This window comes from Bactrocera neohumeralis, unplaced genomic scaffold (genome assembly GCF_024586455.1).
Source record: "Bactrocera neohumeralis isolate Rockhampton unplaced genomic scaffold, APGP_CSIRO_Bneo_wtdbg2-racon-allhic-juicebox.fasta_v2 cluster09, whole genome shotgun sequence".
Classification (NCBI taxonomy): Eukaryota; Metazoa; Arthropoda; class Insecta; order Diptera; family Tephritidae; genus Bactrocera; species Bactrocera neohumeralis.
In genome coordinates, this window is record NW_026089622.1 from 5,662,947 (window position 1) to 5,687,013 (window position 24,067).

Genomic DNA, 24,067 nt, shown 5'->3' on the forward strand with positions numbered 1-24,067 from the left:
ATGGGTCTCGTCATCGAAGATGATGCGCGTTCAGCTGATAGGTGCTGGTACCGTCTATTTAAGGTGGCTTCACAATCCTTCCACAATGGTAACTTGTCGTAATCCAGCTGTTCTTCCCACTTTGATCGGGTGGCAGAGTCAACTTTTGTCATGACTATGTGAATAATTATAGCTTTTGTAATTTGTTTCTCATCGCCCAGCGATAGCAATGAGTCATATACAGCCGACACTTCATCAATCATCGCGCGCAATGAAGGGGCTGAAGGCTTAGGGATAGTTGGCAGCTCAAAAAGTTTTGAAATCGTATTAAAAAAACCTTTTTGAGACTTGCCAACGCCTTCGGATAATTTTCATCCGACATTTGAAACGCCTTTACCGTGCCCAGAGCCTCCCCAGATAGACAATTTATTTATAATGGTTAAATTTTTCAATATCTGGGATGTTTGGATCATTGTGAACCAAACTCTCGAACAAACTCATGAAATTTTTAAATTCCGAATATTCTCCCTTGAATTTCAGCAAATTCATTTTTGGGAGCCTTGAGCTGTGAGATGTTACGAATGATGTTTCAGCAATAGATGTTCTATTTTTGGCCAAAATTGTTTCAATTATGGATTTTGTTTCTACAATGATGCCCTCTAACTCCCCTCGGGCCATGTCGTCTTCATCAATCTCTTCAATTTTAGATTGACATTTCATCAATTTCTTACTATGTGAGTTTAGTATATCAAGACGACATTCCAATTCGATTGGATCTAATGACATAGTCTTTTCTAGAAGACCCGTTTTTATGCGTAAAATGCTACTTTTCGCCACGGTCCTTTGACGCTTTAATGACTTTAATGCCCGGTTTCACAGTCCATACTTAAGTTGTGCCTAAATAAAATCTTAGCTAAGTATTGTTGCAAACTGAGTGGTCGTTTGCGTTTCACAGTCAATGCTCAATTTCTATAAAATTTTATAATGATATATGGCAACGTTATGGGCAACATATGTTTTACAAATGTCATTCATAAAAATATGTTTGAAATATTTAAATTATAACAGACAATACATAAATTTGCGAGGAAAATTATATCAAAAATTGATGAAAACAACAAAAGAACCCCAAATTTCATCACTAGCGAGTCGGAGCACCTATGGGAACTGAAGGAAAAGTATAAGCTGTTATTGAGTGCAAACGAACGGACACTTGCCCTACGCTACGAAAGATGTCGCTGAAAATTCAAAGCAAATTCAAAACAAAAATCAGCTGTTATTTAAGCACTGCTTAAGTCTCCCTTTTCAGTACTTAAGCATTACATAAGTATGAACTGTAAAACAATATTTTCCTGTTTTATCTTAAGTACAACATAAGTATGGACTGTGAAACCGGGCATTAGTCGATTAACTCCTTACTTGGAGAGAGGTTGGCGTTAGTTGGCTTTGGCTTGCTCATTTTGCTTATTTAAATTAAATTTCCGGAACCAAAACTATACAGGTTGGCAACAGATATATTAAGAATCGATAACGAAAACGAAAAATATATGTATAGCGATTCCCAAATACACGAAAGCCAGACCAATAGCAATAAAGGTTGGCAACAAATATATTTGGAATCGGTTACGAAAACGAGAAAAAATTATATCGCTTCCCAATAGCACAGTTGAACGTTCTTGAATTTTTTTGTTTTTTTTCGAGAAAATTTTCCAAAGAACCGGATTGTAAAACTTGATTTCGCTTAAAATTAAAAAAAAATTTTTTTTGAAGTTATACTTCTATACGAATTCGGAAAAGGTTGCGATAGATTCAGGTTGCGCAACCTTGCTCAATATGAATCTACGCAACCTTTTCTGCGAAGATGTTCGAGCAGCAAGCGAAGCGGTGACAATCGGCGATCGTTTGTTCGTTTCTTTCGGCACAGCTCGGCTTTTCTACCAACAACACAATGTTGCCATGCTTATGCTGTTGTTGCTTTTGTAGAACAATGTTTCAATTTTTGGTTGGTGACATATTCAATTAAAAATAAATTCTGTTGGGATTCGAACCTACGTGCTCGTCTTAACTTTTCAAGCGCTTACCACCAACACAACCATTGACACTTGTATTGCGTTGTCCTAATTATGGTTTGGTTATGCATGAAAGAAATATACAATGGATCGCCGATTGTTACCTCTTTCCTTGCTGCTGCTACATACATAATGTTTGTATACTTGTGTATTATTGAAGTTATGCTTCTTTTTCTTTCGTTTGTCTTTCATTTCTGCGAATTCTTAACTATTTTGCATATATTTTGGTTAAAATACTCTGCGATAGCCGTTGAAAAATTAAGGCTATACTTTACTGGATCATTTCTGTAGTTAGTCTTCATTTAAATTTTTTGGAAATCGACCCGCGATGACGAGGTATATCGTTTTATCTGACAGCGTGAGGTTTATGAACTTCATTTCTAATATTGTGTTGTGGCATATTAGAAATGATGTTTTTTCGAAAATCGCTCGCTTACAACGGATAAAACGACTTCTGAGTGGTGATTTTAATTAATAAATTCCAAGGTTTTACGCAAAAATAATGCGGTCAATAAGTACAGTACGCTTATGTATGCTTGCGCATTATTTTTCTTTCGTTTGTCTTTCATTTTTGTGAATTCTCAACCATTTTATGTGACTTTATTTCTTTCGTGTCTCTTTTTTTTTGTGCGAATTCTTTGAACTTCTGAACGCGCACATGCGTATACATACATTCATATGAGCATGTGCAGATACACAAGATAGGATAGAAAGATGTATGCCTTTTAACATCGTATACTATACTAATAAATATTTTTCGTACTAATAGAAATAAAATTTATCACAGCAATATTATGTATATGTATATTAGGTATATTGCTGTGATAAATTTAATTTCTATTAGTAAGAAAAATATTTATTAGTATAGTATTACGATGTTAAAATGCAAAAACTAAAGACTAAGTCCGTGGAGATTCGAACCTGCGTTCACATTGTGACTTTTTATGTGCTTACCACCAACACCACTATTGACACTTTCGTGGCGTTGTCTTAAGTATGGTTTGGTTATGCATGTAAGAAATATACGATGGTTCAAATAATTTTGTTTAAGTATAGAAATATGCTTTTGTAGAACATTTGCTTTTGCAAACATACAGACAAATGTGCAAACGACATAATATATGTATGATTGTTTCGCATTTTGCTTCTATGCCGGTCAAATTTCTATACAAAAATCGACTGATATACATGAGAAAATAAAATGGACAACTAGGGCAAATAATTTAAAAAAAAATTTATTGATAATTAAATATAAATGAAAATACATGTAAATTTACTTAAATTTATTTAAACTTATTAAAAAACTTATTTAAATTTATTAAGAAACTTATTTAAATTTATTGAAAAACTGCAAAGAAAAATAAAAAGAAAATTCATTTTACTTTGGCAAAGTTTTGTGCGCAATACAAATGCAACGCTAATAATGAATACAAGAAATTGACTAAACACTAGATATAAGATATACAAATTATAATATGACAACCCAATTCGACGAGTACAAAAGAGAGATGGTTACGCTGCATATTCCCTTCCGCAACGAAGAGACAGAACTACTTTCCGAGTCAAAATTCCTTCATTTAGACTTTGCTTTATAAAATGTGCATAATGAATTTAAATGTTCTAGTTTTCTTTCATACAAAATGATATGCATTTCTGAATATCACTAAGAAGTATAACTTCTTCCGCGCGCAGGGACTCGCACTGTTTTTTTTTCTGTAATATATAAAATATCACACCTTAATGTTCAATTAAGAACGCTACCGCAAATTCCACGATCCCCCTTTCACTTATGTAGATGCATAGAGGCATAAATGCATATGTATGTATGTATGTATATATACGTATGTGAATATTAAAATATATGCAATATGAAAATATACGTATGTGAAAAATTGTGAAAAGAGGGAGATCCAAAAAATTAAAGTGTGCACTTGCTGCTTTTTTTACTTCTCGTGTCCTTCTTTATTCGCACCACTTTCAGTGATTCGCACTCGTTACCTGTTGTGAATGCATTGGCGGTTTGCCTGCGTTCACTTCCCTTTTGCACAGAATGCAGTTGCAGCTCATTCCCACGAAGCAGAGAATCTGGCGTCGACGTTAGCAGCGACGGTGTTGACGTTGACTTGGCAGCGGCGTGAATCGGCGTTGACGCAGCAGCAGTGGGACGATGGTGTTAACGTTGACTTGGCAGCGGCGAGAATCGGTGTTGACGCAGCAGCAGAGGGACGATGGTGTTGACGCAAGCCCTTTCGATACCGACGTGATGTTACTCCAAATAGCTGTTTAACGTTTTAAGGGCCAAAGTTATCGGTTTTTAATTTTACGGCACTTTTCTTTTAACGGGCTTGTACCTCTTTTCCGGAAATTTTTGGGGGCACTCGCGACACTCTTTTTATTTTGTTTAGGAACGGCACTTTATGTTTTTGGCGGTAGTTTTTAATAAATCTGCTTTACCGCAATTAATCTCATGCACTAACTGTGTAACCACCTTTAGCAGAAAAAATATAAATGCCTTTATTTTAACACTGCTTATGTTTTGACACTCCACTGTATTTGCAAAAATATGCCTGTTTAACCTAATTCACCACCTTTTGGTTTTGCTTCTTTCTTTTTCTTTCCTTGTGTTTGCGCACTATTGGACTGGTGAATTTTACCGCACGTATGTCATGTACATATGCATGTATTATATTTTCACCACACACTTCACAAAATGTTTCTCTCTATCTTTTTTCAGTTTTTAGTTTAGGTTAATTTGTATTTTATTTTCTTTATGTTTGATTTTACCACTTCGTTTTTATTCACTTGAGTGTATGTAGCATGTGTACACTCCGCAATTATTTTATATATGTATATATATACAGATGATATATTTTTCACAAACCACTGCTATTTTTAATGTAAAATTTTATGAATTTTTATATATGTATGTACTAGAGGACCCGTCCACGCTTCACTGTGGCTGAAAATACTGCAACTACCATCTATGTATATGATTTCTATTAGTTGGATTATAACTATTAGTTAAGGAGATTTTGAATTTTTGTGAAGCAGCTTGTGCTAGTTTACAAAAAAATGGATCATAATACATTTCGTGTGTCAATGAAGCATTGCTTTTTTTGTGAAAATACTGTTGTATTTTGGCTCATGGAAATCCACCGATGAAAAGATATTTGCCAAGCTTAAAGAGGCGAAAGCTCTGGGCAAAGTGTGTGCCTCGCAAGTTCATAATCCAACAAACACAACGAATAACTGATTCTGAGAAGTGTTTGAGTGCTCTTTAATCGTAATAAAACCGAATTTTTGCGTCGGTGTTTGACAATAGAAACATAGCTCCATCATTTCCCACTGAAGTCTAATCGACAGTTATTCTAGTGGACTGCACATGATAAACCGGTTCTCAGGCGTGGAAAGACGAAAAAGTCCGCTGGAAAGGTTATGACATCAGTTTTACTGAGCCAGTTATAATCTATTTCACTGCGTATTTGGTTGCAGCTCTTTTCTACTATTCCAAATACTTAGCAATTGTATTATTTTTGAGGAAGAATCTGATTAAAATTGTACGCATATATTCAAATGATTCCTACAAACATGAATTTTGAACAAATGCTTATGATTTGAAATATAAATTTTGTATTTATGAGTTTTATTAAATTTTGGTATAAAGAGGTAAAAGGTATCCTATGTCCTTACGCCGGTTCTAGGCTACCTCTCCACCAATTTTCAACCAAATCGGTTCAGCTGTTCTTGAGTTATAAATGGTGTAACTAACACAACTTTCTTTTATTTAATATATAATAAATCAGGAAAATAGTGTTTTACAGTTCATACTTAGGTTATGCTTAGGCACTGAAAATGGGAGGCTTAAGCAATGCTTAAATAACAGGTGATTTTTGTTTTGAATTTTCAGCGACATCTTTCGTAGCGTAGGGCAAGTGCCCGTTCGTTTGCACTCAATAACAGCTTATACTTTTCCTTCAGTTCCCATAGGTGCTCCGACTCGCTAATGATGAAATTTGGGGTTCTTTTGTTGTTTTCATCAATTTTTGATATAATTTTCCTCGCAAATTTATGTATTGTCTGTTATAATTTAAATATTTCAAACATATTTTTATGAATGACATTTGTAAAACATATGTTGCCCATAACGTTGCCATATATCATAATAAAATTTTATAAAAATGAAGCATTGACTGTGAACGCAAACGACTACTCAGTTTGCAACAATACTTAGCTAAGATTTTATTTAGGCACAACTTAAGTATGGACTGTGTGCCATACAAAATTCTATACCTAAATGCAACTAAATGAAATTTTTTTTTTGCATTTAGGAAATACATGCAGAAATCAACTCTGCGATTTCCTAAATTCCTCTGAAATCTCCCAAATTCGAGGAAGATTTACTGGAAAAGAGTGGCAGCATTGCTTATTTGTCTGACCATACATATGTACATAACTTTATTTATTTCACGGATTGTATGTGATTTTTCCTTAAATTTAGAATATTGGAAGTCATAGATTCGTATAACTTTACCACAAATAATATAAACTTCAAACAACGCATTTTCATTTAATGTTTTTAGCAAGTGGCAGCTTTTGTTATGACAGCCTAAATCCATGAAAATTTAGAAAGAAATGAATCGCCATCTACTGTAACATACCGCACTTACTCAATACCGCTGTTAGCGCCACCAACTGGTGGATAGCTCTTTGCTAATAATAAAATAATTTGCAATAAATAAATAATGCGTCTATAAGGAGAGTTATAAACTATCCTATCTTTCAAGTTGGACCAAACTGCACACAGTGTTAAAAATTTCATTAAAATCGGTTCAGTAGTTTAGGAGTCCATCGAAAACAAACAACGTGACACGTGATTTTTATATATTAAGATGTATATCTATATAGATATATTTTATTTTTATTTTTATTGTCTTTCTTTGTCCAGACATTTATTTTTAGTATTTGTCACTTTAATCACTTGCACTCTACCGCAACCAGAAGAAATGGAAAATGCACAGGCAATTGTTCACGAGTTAGACATTAAATTAATACGCTAAGTATTACTTTGTTCGAAAATTACAGCCACGCACTGAGTCCCTGCTCGGGCGCCATGAAAAATCTTAAGCGTTTTTAAGATTAAAATTAAACACGTTGGACTCACTGAGATGCGCAACTAAGAGCTAACTAATTGCCTGTGCTAAATTCGAGTTTAAAAAATTCCGATTAAAATTGAAAAACGTCCGTTCGCGGGTATAGTCTTTAATGCAATGACCTTCTTTATTTCAACAGTTCATTAGTTAGCCTAAATCTTAACCTAACGGCGTAGAATAAAGGTAAGTATGTATACAAAAAAGGGGTAAGTATGTAGTTAGATTATTTTAATACATAGGTAGTAGATGATGGTTATGGTTATACTTGTATATTACAAAAATTGTAAGTATTTTACATGATGTAAAACAATTTAAAATGTATACAAATGTTTTAACAAATTTATTTCTTAAAAAATATTTTTTGATTTATAAAGTCGCATGACGCAACAACGTCTGCCAAAAAATGTCTCTATAGGTCGTTTCCCTGTTGCCGAATGTATGGTGTAGTTATATTCGTATGTACATCGGTCTAAGAGTTCTTGGAATGAGCGGTGTGTGCGTTCCGTTTGAAGGCAGCGCATAATTTCAGACAGGGTAGAGTGAAATCTTTCTACTTGTCCGTTAACTGTGCTTGTGTATGGGGGAGTTTTAAAAATTTTAATACCAAGTTGGTCTTCGACCATAAATTGTATGGAAGCTGAATTTAAAGATTTCTCGTTGTCGATAACTATTGTTTTGGGTATACCAAAAGCGAAAAGTATTTGTCGTAAAGGTTCTCTTATATCATCTATTGATTTTGACTATATTATTTTAACTTGAGCATATTTGGAGAATTTATCTACTGCTGTTAGAACTAATTTTTTTTCCGTACTGTAAATATCTATATGCACAATTTTTCCAGGGTATTGAGGTATTGGGGTTTCTAAAAGTTGCGGTTTATTAGGGTTGCGAGCATACTTGTTTTCCTTGCAGACTCTACACTGTTTAATTATATTTTCTATTTTTGTTTTCATCTTTGGAAAGTAACATCTTTTTATTAGTTGTTTTTTATTTTCGTCTCTATTCCTATGTGCTCGCTTGTGTTCGTTTAGTATTTCCTCGTTTTGTGCATCCTCGCTTGTTATGTCATTTACTTCTATTTGGGTGTAACGAATTTTATAATTACCAAAGTGAAGTGGGTAAATTTCTTGGATTTTCCCTATTATTTCTTCAGAGGTAAATATACCACTTATCACTGAGGGCTTCAGAAATCGTTTCAATAGTGAAGTTAAATTCTCTGTTGAAAAGTTGGGTTTGGTGATTATATGTCCATGGTAGGTCGGGAATGGTATTTTAAACTGGTAGCTGTTTTCGTCTGCTAACGAGATCCAAATTTGGTTTTTGAATGCATTTATGGGTCCTTCTACTGCTGGAATTAGATTGTGTGATGAGCTTTCGTCGGAATGTGTAGCGACTGATAGGGAATTTACTTCAAAAGGCCTGGATAATGTATCTGAAACTACATTGGCTTTCCCAGGTTTGTATTTTAATTCATAGTTGTATTCTTCGAGTATGGCTTTCCATCGCTTTAGTTTGGAGTTATTGTTTTTATTACTGAGAGTGTATGTAAGTGGTTGGTGGTCTGTATGTATTACAAATTTTGCTGTACCGTATAGATAGTTTCTAAATGAGTTCAGTGCCCATATAATGGCAAGCATTTATTTTTCGTTGACTGCGTAATTTTCTTCGGCCTTGTTCAATGTTCTTGATATAAAGTTTATTGGTTTGCCATTTTGCTCTAAAACAGCGCCTATGGCATACTTTGAGGCGTCAGTAGTTAGGTCAAATTCTTTCTTGTGATCAGGATATTGTAAAATTACGTCTTTAGATGTCAGTGTGGATTTAATTTTGTTGAATGCAGATTTAGCTTCCTCATTTAGATTTATTTGGATTTTTTTCGAGATTCTTTACGACATTCTTCCTTCCTCACCTCTAAGAAGGGATGTAAGTGGCTTGGCCAATTTGGCGTTATTCTTGATAAATCTTCTATAATATCCGGATAAGCCTAAGAATGATCGTAAGTCCTTGATCGTCTGGGGGTATGGAAAATTTAATATTGATTGTACTGTGGAAGGGTTTGTAGAAATTCCCTTGGAAGATACAACGAATCCTAGGAATTCGACCTGCTTTTTAAAGAATTCGCATTTATTGATTTGAACCTTCATGTTTGCTTTACTGAGGGTATCAAAAATTGTGTATTTGTGTTCGGAGTGTGATTTTTCGTCTCTACTAAATATAATTATATCGTCTATGTATACATAGTATATTTTGCCTATGTATTGTCTTAGTATGTCGTCAAGGGTCCGTTAAAATATGGCTGGGGCATTTTTCAAACCAAACGGAAGTCGGGTGAACTCGTATTTCCCATTGTTCACTGAAAATGCTGTTTTTTCCACGTCAGATTTCTTAAGAGGAATTTGATGGAAACCGCTTTTTAAATCAATCACAGAGAAAATTCGGTTTTCTCCTAGTTGGGATAGAACTTCATTTATTTCAGGTATTGGATACCTATCTGCAACTGTAACTGCGTTTAGCTTCCTGTAATCTATAACTATTCTAAATTTGTTTTTATCAGACGCGTCCTCTTTTTTAGGCACTACCCATACAGGTGAGTTATAGGGTGATCTTAATTTTCGTATGATACCGTCGTCTAATAGTTTATTTACTTGCTTTTCAACTTCCTGTTTAAGGCTAATAGGATAAGGGTAGGACTTGGAGTATATAGGCGTGTCTGAATTTGTTCGAATTCCTGGAACTACTTTTGTTGTGTAGGTTAGTCTTTCGTCCGGTTCCGAAAATAGGTTTCGTTGCTTTTGTACTAGTTTCCTAATTGCATGTTTTTCTATTGTACTCATATGTTCGTCGCGGATATGAATTAAGTTAACGTCCTGTACACTATGTATATTGTCTCAGATGGATTCTTTTCGTATTTGCTACTACCATGTAATGTTCTTTTGTGTGTATGATTGCTGAAAGTGCTTTTAAGCTATCGTTTTCTAATATGGCATGGAAAGTGGTGAGTGTTGGCTGTAGGAAAAATTTTAAGTTGGAAGTTTCCAAATTGAAAAGATTTAGATATGTATGGTGAGTAATTTTTATTTTGCCGCCTACTGAGTTGGCTAGAAAAGGAGTATTGTTTGCTATTGCTTTTTCTACTAAGCTTGATTGTATGTAATTTTTATTGGATCCGGTGTCTGCTAATATTTGCATTATTTCGCCGCTCTTCGTCCTGCATCTGAAATAAGGTAGCGAAGAGCTATTTAGTCTAAAAAATGTACGTCAGTGAGGTCGAGTGTTTCTTCAATTGTGTCCTTGTGATTTGGCTCATTGTATGTTTGCTCATTGTAGTCGTATTGGTTATTGTAGTTGTATTGATCACTGTAGTTGTATACGCTTTCGCTGTATTGTGCCTCTGGTGGTTCGTTAGAATTTATGTGAAGTTTCTTTGCATTTTTTGTGGGGGGTTTGATGGTCTTTTACCGGATTCTTGGCGTTTTGGCCGATTTGCGTAATTAACGGCTCTTGTCCTTATACTCTCATCCACGTCCATCGGTTGAGGGGGTTTAGGGGGTCTAGAAGGAGCAATGTTTTGCTGTGGACTATATAGATTCTGGTTTTGTTGCCGATATTGTTGACTAAATTGATTTGGATTCCGATTTGAAAGTTGTTGGATGTTAGAGTGATTAAGGTTTAGTTGGTTGCTATAGTAGTTTTGTGGGTTGAAATATGTCAAAGTATTTGGTAGATAAGCTAGTTCAGGATAAAATTTGGATGTGGTTTGAGGATTTAATGGTTGATGCTATCTGGGTTGGGTGTATTGCTGTCGTAGCTGTTGCCGATTTATGAGTTTTTGACGAGAAGTTGATGGTGTGATAAAGGTTTGGTTATTAGCGTGAGAAGCTCTGAAGCTTTGGTTTTCTAATTTGAGACAAAGATGGAGGGATTCGGGTAGGCTTTTTGGTTCTTTAATGCCAAGTAGCCGGAGAAGATCACCAGAAAGTCCTCTTATAAAAGTATTGAGGGCTTTAGCGCGGTAATTCTCCGTTAACAAGTGGACTGCTTCTTCTCCTATCTCCATACATCCTATCTTGTTCAGAAGTAAAGATAAGTGTCCATATACCTTTTGGTAAAATTCGTTAATTGTCATTCGTCCTTGTATGAGACATGTAATTTGGTACTCTAGAGTGCCTAGACAAACGAGACGTCTGCGTAGTGAGTAGTCAAGCAGCGGGAGATTGCTGTCCAGTCTAGAGGGTATTGTAGGATTCTTAGGCTATATCTGCCTTTCCAACTATCTTATTTCTGATGACATTTAACTAAATTCTGAGGCATTTCCTGAAAATTCCTTTAGGGATCTCACAACGTCTGGAATCTTATCCATTTCATTCATGTTGTTTTGGAATTGTTCGTCTATTGTTTGGTCCGTAATGACCGGGTTTATTCCTGAGTTGAGTTGGCTACGGAATCGCAGAGTTAAGCAATATTATTTTCAGTTTATTTTATGTTATTGGCTGTACAAGCCGTATTTTATATTTTTGGTTATTTCAAATTCAAATTCTTTATTAAGTAGAAAAAAAATATCACATTAAAAACTTAAATAGCGTACAATTCAAAGAATATGATATATAAACCTTAAATCTACAACATTTTTCTTTTTGTTAACACGGATTTTATTTATTCTATAAAAAGTATTTCAGAGGAAAGTACTACTATATAAAAACCTCTGCTATAAATCTTACAAACTAGTTTGTATTGTTCGACTAAATGGTGAAAATACTAAATTATTATGGATGTAGATTAGATACTAATATATTGTCAGAGAAAGCACAACGTATCACGAATCAGTCAGTCAGTCAATACTTGAATTTCTTCTGATAATAGTTTGACGTTAGAATGATTATGAAGTCTTATGGTAGAGAAATCCCAAGGAAGACCAAACATCATTTTAAGGATTTTATTTTATTTGACAGGGTAAGCATATATAATTATGGATTTGAAAACTGTTTTATAGATTACTAATTTGTTTTCTTTGCTCAAACTAGACTTTCTATTAATCAAAGGGTACAGCATTTTTATAGCTATGTTGACTTTCTCTTGTATGTGTTTTATATGTTCACTATATGTAATTTTTTTATCAAAAGTAACACCAAGATATTTCACAGAGCTGGCCCAAGGTAATTCGTGATTTTCCAGTTTGAGCCTTGAGCTTGGTAAATAGTAAGAACTCCTTTTTCTAGTGAAAAAGATAGCTTGTGTTTTACTAGCGTTAATTCTAATTTTCCATCTTATCATGTAGTTTGAAATGTTGAATAGTGCACCCTGTAACTTAGTTACTATGTCATTGCCAAACTCATGCGAATAGAAAATTGCAGTGTCGTCGGCATACATAGCATAATTACAATTTTCAATTCTTGGGAAATCGGAACAGTATAGTGTATACAACAAGGGGCCAAGTACTGATCCCTGCGGAACTCCAGCCGGTAGATGGATCATGTCGGAGTATTCATTATTTAAACACACACAAAAATAGCGATTGGTCAAAAAACTTTGAATTATTTTTACAAGATGCAATGGAAAGTGAAAATTAACTAATTTATGTATAAGACCATTATGCCACACTGTGTAAAATGCTTTTTCAATGTCCAGTAATATTAGGCCAGGTGACTTTTTGTTTTCGAAGTTTGACTTTACATGATTAGAGATACGTTTAATCTGGTGCGTTGTACTGTGAAACTGTCTAAATCCAAATTGTTCAATTGGTAATATTTGATTAAGATTTATAAATAGAGACATTTTTTGTTGAATAACTTTTTCAAAAATTTTGTTAAGGCTACTTAGAAGACTAATTGGTCGATAACTATCCGTAATATTAATTGGTTTACCAGGCTTTCGGATTGGTATGATTTTTGCAGTCTTCCAGGTGCGAGGAAAATATTGCAATTTTAGACAAGAGTTTATTTTGCATTTTGCAGATGTTCCAGAAGGGCTTACTTCTACTTTCAAGTGAGCTAAGCTTTCTTTTCCAAGATACATTTCTGAATTTGAAGATTTCATTACGGATTTTTGTGGAGTATAAACCCGCTAATTCATGATTATAGCGTTGTCTGTATCTACACCATTGCCTACGGTGGTAATTTCTAATTTTTATTAGGTTTAATATAAAACTAGGTAGTTTTAAGAAAGTTTTCTGGGCTTTCTTAAAAGGTACAGAACTTTGAATTGCGATATTTATGCTGTCATAAAAGGTTTCTATATTTTTATCAACTTCCTCAGAGCAATTAACTTGTTAGAGATTTGTAGGTAGACTAAGCAGAGCATTTCTGAAGGAGCGACGATAAACTTTCCAATTCGTTTTATTGTAGTCAATTTCAAGATTTTCAAGCTGCGTGAAACTTAAATTAAGAACAAACTTAACAGGCAAATGATCAGAAAAGAATTCATTTAGCGCTGTTGGTTGTGTTAAATGGCTGGAAATGTTTGATAGTACCAAATCTATATTCGATGGTGCACACCTGCTGGACGATGGTACATACGTAGGGTAGTTTGAATATGATACTGCTATTGGAAAGAATGTTGTGAAATCGTGTAGAATATTCTCCCATGCGTTTGCTCTCGAGCATTACCAATCCCGGTGCTTACTGTTAAAATCCCCACAATGGATAAAATATCCGTTGACTCCGAAGAGTTTTCTCAAATCTTTTTTATATTTATTTTTAAGTTCCTGGGTATTAGTACCCCCGGTAAAGTAAGAGCTGAAAATTTTAACTTTTTTGTTTTCTGATGAAATAATTTCAATTCCGATACTTTCCACTACTTCGGTATTTATATCGGGTGATTTTTTTGAGGTTAGGATTTTCATGCATTAGTATTTGACAGATCACGCGGGATTTCAGACACGGTGTCAAAGAGAAAGATGCTCAGTATGCTTTGACATTTCATCATGAATAGACTTACTAACGAGCAACGCTTGCAAATCATTGAATTTTATTACCAAAATCAGTGTTCGGTTCGAAATGTGTTTCGCGCTTTACGTCCGATTTATGGTCTACATAATCGACCAAGTGAGCAAACAATTAATGCGATTGTGACCAAGTTTCGCACTCAGTTTACTTTATTGGACATTAAACCAACCACACGAATGCGTACAGTGCGTACAGAAGAGAATATTGCGTCTGTTTCTGAGAGTGTGGCTGAAGACCGTGAAATGTCGATTCGTCGCCGTTCGCAGCAATTGGGTTTGTGTTATTCGACCACATGGAAGATTTTACGCAAAGATCTTGGTGCTAACAAACTTTTTGTTGCCAAAAATGGAAGAACTGAACTTGGTTGACATGTGGTTTCAACAAGATGGCGCTACATGCCACACAGCTCGCGATTCTATGGCCATTTTGAGGGAAAACTTCGGAGAACAATTCATCTCAAGAAATGGACCCGTAAGTTGGCCACCAAGATCATGCGATTTAACGCCTTTAGACTATTTTTTGTGGGGCTACGTCAAGTCTAAAGTCTACAGAAATAAGCCAGCAACTATTCCAGCTTTGGAAGACAACATTTCCGAAGAAATTCGGGCTATTCCGGCCGAAATGCTCGAAAAAGTTGCCCAAAATTGGACTTTCCGAATGGACCACCTAAGACGCAGCCGCGGTCAACATTTAAATGAAATTATCTTCAAAAAGTAAATGTCATGAACCAATCTAACGTTTCAAATAAAGAACCGATGAGATTTTGCAAATTTTATGCGTTTTTTTTTAAAAAAAGTTATCAAGCTCTTAAAAAATCACCCGATATTAGGTACTACAGTAAAGATAATAGATTTCTTAACTAATATGGCAACATCGTCACCTTCCTTCATTTCTCTGTCCTTACGTACACAAACATAACTAGGGTGATAAAGTTTGTCTGAGTGCTTTAGCCACGTTTCAGAGAGCATACAAATTTCAATATCGTTTTTAACTAAATAATTAAATAGTTCCATAAATTTATTGCGGATGCTACGGCAGTTCCAAAATATTACTCTCAACTTAGATGTATTCATTACTTAGGAGTAGAATACAGAAACCTAATTGCTAATGGTGCGATTGTATTAAATTGCTCGTATTTAGTTTCACATTCTCTTGATTTTAGTATAAGCTCAAAAGTTAGCTCAGTGATCTCTTTTTCAGTAAAGAGGCTATTGTTATTTATATTATCTGATGTTGCACTACAAGGTGAGCGCCAATTCTGCGGTGTTGTTGTTGTTCCAGCAGCGATCATTGAACGCTCCCCAGAGAGAGGTGGAAATTGTGAAAGAGAAAAGTCTGGCTTTGCTTGCATTCGCGCTTTTTGTAAAGGCCGAGAATGAGGTGCTGGAGAATTATTATACTTCTCTTTGATGCGTAAATACATAGCCCGATTTGGACACGTGGCGTCATTTGATTTGTGATTGCTATTGCAGTTTCCGCATCGCACTCATTCCGTAGAGGTGCAGTCCGAAGTTTTGTGTTTTCCAGCGCAGTTCGCGGAATTTGGTTTCACAAAGCATCCACGTTCGCCGTGCCCGTACATTTGGCAGTTGCGACACTGAATTATTTTGTTTTTATACTCTCGCAACAATGTTGCTAAGGAGAGTATTATAGTTTTGTTCACATAACGGTTGTTTGTAAGTCCTAAAACTAAAAGAGTCAGATATGGGGTTATATATACCAAAGTGATCAGGGTGTCGAGTAGAGTCGAAATCAGGATGTCTGTCTGTCTGTCTGTCCGTCCGTCCGTCTGTCCGTCTGTCCGTCCGTCCGTCCGTCCGTGCAATCTGTAACTTGAGTAAAAACTGAGATATCATGATGAAACTTGGTACACGTATTTCTTGGCTCCATAAGAAGGTTAAGTTCGAAGATGGGCAAAATCGGCCCACTGCCACGCCCACAAAATGGCGGAAACCGAAAACCTATAAAGTGTCATAACTAAGCCATAAATAAAGATATTAAAGTGAAATTTGGCACAAAGGATTGCATTAGGGAGGAGCATATTTGGACGTAATGTTTCTGGAAAAGTGGGTGTGGCCCCGCCCCTACTAAGTTTTTTGTACATATCTCGGAAACTACTATAGCAATGTCAACCAAATTCTACAGAGTCGTTTCCTTCAGGCATTTCTATATACAGTTCAATAATGGAAGAAATCGGATAATAACCACGCCCACCTCCCATACAAGGGTTATGTTGAAAATCACTAAAAGTGCGTTAACCGACTAACAAAAAACGTCAGAAACACCAAGTTTTACAGAAAAAATGGCAGAAGGAAGCTGCACCCAGGCTTTTTTCAAAAATTGAAAATGGGCGTGGCGTCGCCCACTTATGGATCAAAAACCATATCTCGGGAACTGCTAGACCGATTTCAATGAAATTCGGTATGTAATATTTTCTTAACACCCTGATGACATGTACAAAATATGGGTGAAATCAGTTCACAACCAGGCCTTCTTCCAATATAACGCTATTTTGAATTCCATCTGATGCCTTCTCTGTATAATACGAGTATATATATTAGGAACCAATGATGATAGCGGAATAAAACTTTACACAAATACGGTATTTGAAAAATATGTAAATGACGGATAATGAAATCTCGATTATCACTTTATCGTGCGAGAGTATAAAATATTCGGTGACACCCGAACTTAGCCCTTCCTTACTTGTTTATCTTGCGTTGGTAGTCCCATCTTACAATAACGCGAAATAGTGATTTTAATTGATTTTTCAAATCATGCAATTTTACCGAACTGCGCTCAAAATGTACTATATAGTGTCTTTATAGTGTTCAAATGATTTAGTAACCATTTTGACCTCTTTGCACTTTAATCCAATGGAGATTAATTCGTTTTTCACTTCGCCTGGCGTTTTATTTTCGAGGCCATGAAGAACAGCAGTAAATGACTTTTCATTTTTAAGGTCATGTGTAAAGAATTGACTTGAGTTTTCTTTTAACACTTCTTTGATTTTGACGAATGATTCATTTGACTCACTAAGAATTTTATGCCTATTGATATTTTCTTCAAGAAAAAATCTGATATGCCTTTGCTAATTAAAAGTTTTTTTATGTAGTCAATATCTTGCACTAACACCTTGATAGGCGGAAGAACAGCTTTTGGCGGTGTATTATTTTGGGCACTTTCACTATGCTCCGCATCAATGTCTTCATCTTCAAGAGCTTCTAAAGGCGTCCAATAATTTCGCCTTTTCCCATGTTTCACACTTGGATTATCAGTGTCCGAAAGTTTTCTTAACTTAGATGAAGACATTTCGTCTTCTACTCGAGTAAACACTACTCGTTTCACTTTTTTGTTTTTTTTTTCTTTTTTTTTCTTTTGCTATGCTTGATTACAGAATAAATACACGTCTGTTCACTGTACAATGAAACTGTTTTGGTTATTTATGTATATTTACTTAAACTATAGCTAAAACGAGAATTCTGTTTGGTTCTTGATTTATTAATATAAATACATAAGTTTTTGGTTAATTTAAAAATCTCTCTCTTTTGTTTTTTTGCAATACAATTTTTCTGTAACTTATTAAAATTTTCCTTTCACTTAATAATTTATTTATTACTAAAAACAATTTTTTAAACTTTTTCAACAATTTTTTCCTTTCTGTTTTTTTTATTATTAATTATATTTCTTATGCATGTTTCTCAGAATTGTTCACTCTACAAAAGTGCCCAGAGCAACAAAGTCGAAACTCACACCGGCGAGGTATCTTAACCTGATTTTTCCACGAATTTCGCATTTTGTTGTATAACTGACAAGAGCTATAGCGTCTGTGTATTTTCTATGGAAAATTTTTACATGGCTTGGTCCAGTTCTTAATGTTAATATTAAGGGCTAAAATTTTCAGGGAAATTGTTTTTTGGGGTATTTCCAAGGAAATTTCGTGACGGGACTGAAAAAAATTAATAGTACAAAAAAAAAAACACCCTAATGTACATATATAAAAAGGGGGAAAGTATATGTAGTTGAAATTAATTTCGAAAATTCATAGTAATTGAGTATTGTAATACATTTGGAATAGATGATGTCTTTGGTAATATAAAAATGGTAAATATTTTACATAATAAAAAAAACTTATAGTTTATTCAATTATTATCTAATTCACTTTATTAATATATTTCTTAAAATATTTGATTTTAGATTTATAAAGTCACTTGACGCAACAAGTTCCAAAATGATTTGCATAACACTTTTTTGTTTGAATTATTCAATTAATTCAAATATTATGACAGAAAATAGCAAAAAAGAAAAAAAAAACAACAAACACATGCGGGAGCTGTAGCACATGAAAATTTTCATTTGCTCTGTTGTGCTACCGCTCCCAATTTTTTTCTACCGCTACGCCAGAGCATAGCGCAGAATTTAATTTCTTGCTCCCGCTCCAGCTACATATAGTTTTTTACCTAACAAAACTCGGAGCAGAGTAGAGCACATACTTTACATTGTTATGCTAAGGCTATGCTGTGGCTCCCGACAAAGTGAGAGCGGTGCGATATCATAGCAATAATTATAAAAATTTTGCTACTAGTAAATGAGAACCCTGGTTAATAGATCAAGGCTCTCAAAGATCCTTTATATCACCACAAACGAATATTTAAACAATGAACTTAAAAAAATCTGGGAAGTAAAAGAAGTACCCCAGATTACCAAACTTTCAGAAGAAGACCAGGCATGCGAAGCCTATTACCAGTCCACAACAACAAGAAACGAACATGGTCGTTATGTTGTGCGACTGCCATTCAAATCCACCTTTCCAGAAACTATAGCCCTAGGCCACTCTAGAATCTCAGCAGTCCAGCAATTCCTAAGCAAGGAAAAAAGCCTGAAAAAGAAAAATGAGCTAAAATCAGCATATGATAATGTGATGGACGAATATCTTGAACTCAATCATATGGAATAAACTGTATCATATGAAAAAATAGCCAAAGATAGATATTTATCTTTTTACCTTCCACATCATGGGGTAATAAGACCAGATAAAATCACAACGAAAGTAAGAGTGGTGTTCAATGCCTCAAAGTGTACGAACTCAGGCAAATCACTCAATGATGTATTATACACAGGGCCAACATTACAACCTGATCGCATGTTGCCAATACTAAATTGGCACATGTTTAAATACGTTTTTAACGGGGACGTTGAGAAAATGTATAGGCAAATTCTGGTGCATGAAGATGACCAAGATTTCCAATGCATAGTCTTCCGCAATTCAATTAATAGTCCAATTAGCGACTACAAACTTAAACAAGTCATCTTTGGCGTCAACTGCGCACCTTATTTAGCCATTAGGACATTACATGAAGTTGCAAAAACCTCTGAAACAAATTTACCTTTAGCAACTTCTGTGTTGCAAACTCAAACATATGTGGATGACATTTTATCAGGTAGCCACAGTATACCATTAGCGTGCGAATCATTATCTCAAGTGATCAAAACACTAAATTCAGCAGGTTTTCCCCTAAAGAAAATAACATCAAATCATCCCAAAATAATCAAAGATATAAAAAAGGAAGACTTATTAGATACTGACTTCCTTAAATTCGAAAAGGCTAGTACAACAAAAACACTAGGGATTCAGCGGAATGTGATAACAATTGACTCAATATCTGCAATATCCGCCATTACAAAACGAAAAATTCTTTCCTCGGTGGCAAAACTTTTCGACCCCGCAGAATGGCTTTCACCAATAATGATTCAAGCTAACATCATCATTCAAGAATTGTGGCAATTTGGCACTGGGATGAACAGGTAAAACCTGTATGTTTAATTAAATGGGTAAAATTTGCTAACAACTTTTATACTATATCAGAAATTCGAATCCCTCGATGGGTAAATTTCACCCCTAACATTAACGCAGAATTACACGGTTTCTGTGATGCCTCTGAAAAGGCTTATTGCGCAACAGTCTACATACGCACTCAGTATGATAGCAAAATAACTTCACATCTTTTGGTAGCCAAAGCCAAAGTTGCACCTTTGAAGACACTAAGCCTGCCCCGGCTTGAACTAAATGGTGCTCTTCTGTTAGCAAAATTAATTTCAATAGTTCAAACCCATCTCAAATTAAACGATCACAAAATGTATCTCTGGTCAGACTCAGAAATAGTTCTAGCATGGTTGGAAAAACCACCCTATACTTGGAAGACATATGTATCGAATCGCATATCTCAAATCTTAGACTTAGTTGGCTCAGCAAAATGGCAACATGTTGCAAGTGCAGATAACCCAGCAGATCTTGGGACAAGAGGTTGCAAACCACTTCACCTCACCAGCACTACACTCAGGTGCAACGGTCCTACATGGCTAACAGAATCACAAGAATTCCGGCCAAAATCTCCTGCTTGGAATATCATACCTCCGGAAAGTCGGAAAATAGAAAATTTTCATATCACTCCAGAAGAGAATGATATTCTCCACAGATTTTCATCATTTCCTCGAGCACTAAGGGTAGTCGCTTATATGCACAAATTCATTCATAAACTTAAACAAAGGGCGAAAAGAATATCAAACGATTCTTACATACAACTAACATATTCCGACTTGCAACATGCCAAGGTCAGTCTAATCTTGTATACACAGACTCGTAATTTCAGCAAAGAGAAATCAAAGTTGTTTGAAAAGTGACCTCTGGAAGTTCACTTCTCGTCTTAAACCCATTCCTGGACGCTAAGGGATTAATACGGGCAAATGGAAGACTAGCCAACTCCAGCCTTAGTTACAACGAACGTCATCCCATCATTATCCTAGAGAAATCCCGTTTTACTTACTTATTTCTAATATATCTCCACCAGCTTACACTGCATGTTGAGCATCGCTTGATGCATCAAATGGTCCGACAAGAGTTTTATATACCGCTACTAAAGCCACAAATTAAGATAACCATTTTCATGTGTAAACGGTGTACTATGTACAAGCACAAGATGCGTACGCAGATCATGGCAGCCCTACCACCTGAACGTTGCAACTATGCTTTACCCTTTACCGTCACTGGGGTTGATTTTGCTGGAGCTTTCCAGATAAAGGCCTCAATGCTAAGGTCTTCTTCAACTCTAGACCTATCTCACCACTATCGCAAGATCCCTCCGACTTCACAGCCTTAACCCCAGGGCATTTTCTAAAAGGAGCACCCATTCTGGCCATATCTGAGCCTTATTAAACAGATGGGAGCGAATTAAAATCCTCCATCATGATTTCAGCCGCCGATGGAAGGAAGACTACATAAAGGACCTTCATAAGAGATACCGGTGGAAAACTCAATAAAAGGCACCAAACTTGAAAACTGCGTCCTTATACAAGACGATTGTCTCTCTCCTACAGAATGGCGACTCGGCCGCATAAAACAACTTCATTACGGTTCCGACGGTCATGTTCGAGTAGTTGATCTCCGCACCCAAACCGGAACGCTGACCAGACCGCTCGTCAAATTATGCTTTCCACCAACCGCCGAAGATAAAGAAACGTAAAACCGAAACCGCAATGTTAATCAATCTATAAATCGCTAAAACATATAAACCGCTTACCAAATCGAAACATCGAATAACATAAAACCCCACAAAAGACCTAACATAAATGTCTGATATAAAATAACATCCTATTCAAGCCACATATCGTGGCACAAATGTCCATATTATTGTAAATTTCACAATATATTACCAATATCACCATTTCTCTCACAGAGTAATATGGACGTGGATATGGCATCATCCTCAACGCCAACCATGCGTTCAGCAGTTTCCGCTCCTCGCTCTGAAGCTGCCCCAATAGCAGCACCCCGGACCACCACTGCACCGGCAGCGCTTCGAACAACGACAGGCTCCACCGCGACAACGGCTCCGCATCAAAGCACGCCAGCATCACCCGCATTACCAGCGGATCTGCAACGAATTCGATGTCCATTATGTCGCCGCCCGCATCGGCTATCGTACTGCGGTATATTTGAAGGCATGCCGCCGATGCAACGTCGTAGCACAGGCGCACGGGAATTGCTTGAACTGCCTGACAACTTGCCACGGAACTCAGGAGTGCCCATCACATAATCGTTGCCAAATCTGTGTGCGGGCTCATCATACGCTGTTGCACCGCACTACCAGACGCGACTCCGGGCGACCACCGGCTCCTCGCACCAGCGGTAACGTCAGGCGTTCTCAAAGAACGCCTGTGACGGCTTACCGCCGGCGTGGACCCTCTCCAGCAGAATCTCGTCCCTGGCGCCAAAACCGGACAACATCAACACGGCGCCATCAGCTTAGGCCGCAATCCCGGCGGTCAACAGGCCTCAGCAGCGTTGTAGCTACGCTGCAGCGGGATGGCTAAATGAGTAGCGACGTCGCATCAGATTTACATCATTTCACCACACCGAATCACATAAACACACACGCACGCACATGCACCAAAACACGATGACGTTCTACATTCTAATTAGAACAAAAGGAAAAGAGAAAGGCTCTCGCGCACCTTTGTTCGTTACGACGTCGATCGATCAACATCTCCGCTTTTCACAGCATCGCAGCATAGCGGTTCACTTTCGCTACCCACCTTTATAATTATTATTATATATATTTAAAGTTTTTCAATTTATATAAAAGTCATTTTATAATAACTTTCAACATTGTATATATGTACATATATATATAATATATATTTAACGGGATTAAAGCTATTGTTTAGTAATTTTCTCATCATTTTATAATAATAACTTTAAGTGAATCTTTAAGGAAATACAAGTTTTATAACGATTCTTTGGAATTCAGTGCATTTTTCCTTTTAACAAAAGTGTGAGTGGCCTAAAAGGTGAGTTTGTTGTACACATACAAAGAGCATAACTTGCTCATTTATTACTTTAACCAAGTTAATACGTATGTTTTTAACCATAATAAAATCTGTACATTTAAAAATATATACATACGCATATACATATCTAAAATTTAAAGATCATTAAGTTCTCTTTTCGCGGCTCCTTCTCACTGCGAACATATATATGTACATACATATGTATATGCGGCGCAGTTATACAAATTATATACATATACATACAAACAAGTGAATTTGAGAAAATTACCTGTGGTCGGTTAATTCTCGTGGTTCTTTTGTACGAACATATACACATATGTATATACATATAAGTACATACGGGAGCATATAAATATATACCTACAATATACATATACTGAAAAATGTACCCCATCGACAAATGAGGTACAAATTATTTATAACAATAAATATAACACAATAGGTTTTTTATAACATACTTAAATATTTGTACAAAAGTGTATTGTTTCATATGTAGATACGCATATTGATTCAAAGTCCACATTGGCATATTGGGTTTTGATCAACAAAACAAGCAGGATTGTGTAAGAAACCAAAGCGTAATACCTATGTACATACATGTATGTGTACAAAGTGCAGTGATCTCTAAAACGAGCGCTCATTAGCACATGATAAATAAAAGATCCACCTATAGGTATACCCTATAGGACATTTGGACATAAAATATATATAAAACAAATATATATAGAAAAATAAAACATATAAAATTTTTCCGGTCATCAATAAATAATTACGCTCTAAAAGCACGTTACGAAACCAAGAGAATATTGGTCGCCAAACAAGTAACGATATTAATGAATTTACCAAAAATTCAGAAAGAAACAAGTGAAAAATTCATAAAACCTCAATCCACTGTTTCAAATTGTTTGTCGGTTTTATCAACACAGAATATTGCCACACACAATTGGGATCCTATTCTGGTAAACATATCGCTCTCAACAAGAAGAAAATGCCCAACGTGGCAACAAATGAAAGACTTCTTAACTACCCAATACGAAATTGCGGAAAGGGTAGACAAAACAATAGTCAGAACTAAAAACTT

General features: G+C 35.7%; 2 pseudogenes; both read left to right on the top strand.

The window, feature by feature from the left end:
- Positions 1-2,308: 2,308 nt before the first annotated feature.
- Positions 2,309-2,511, top strand: LOC126764780 (small nucleolar RNA U3; annotated as a pseudogene).
- A 19,367-nt stretch (positions 2,512-21,878) lies between these two features.
- On the top strand, positions 21,879-22,523 carry LOC126763944 (translation initiation factor IF-2-like; annotated as a pseudogene).
- The last annotated feature ends 1,544 nt before the right edge of the window (positions 22,524-24,067 follow it).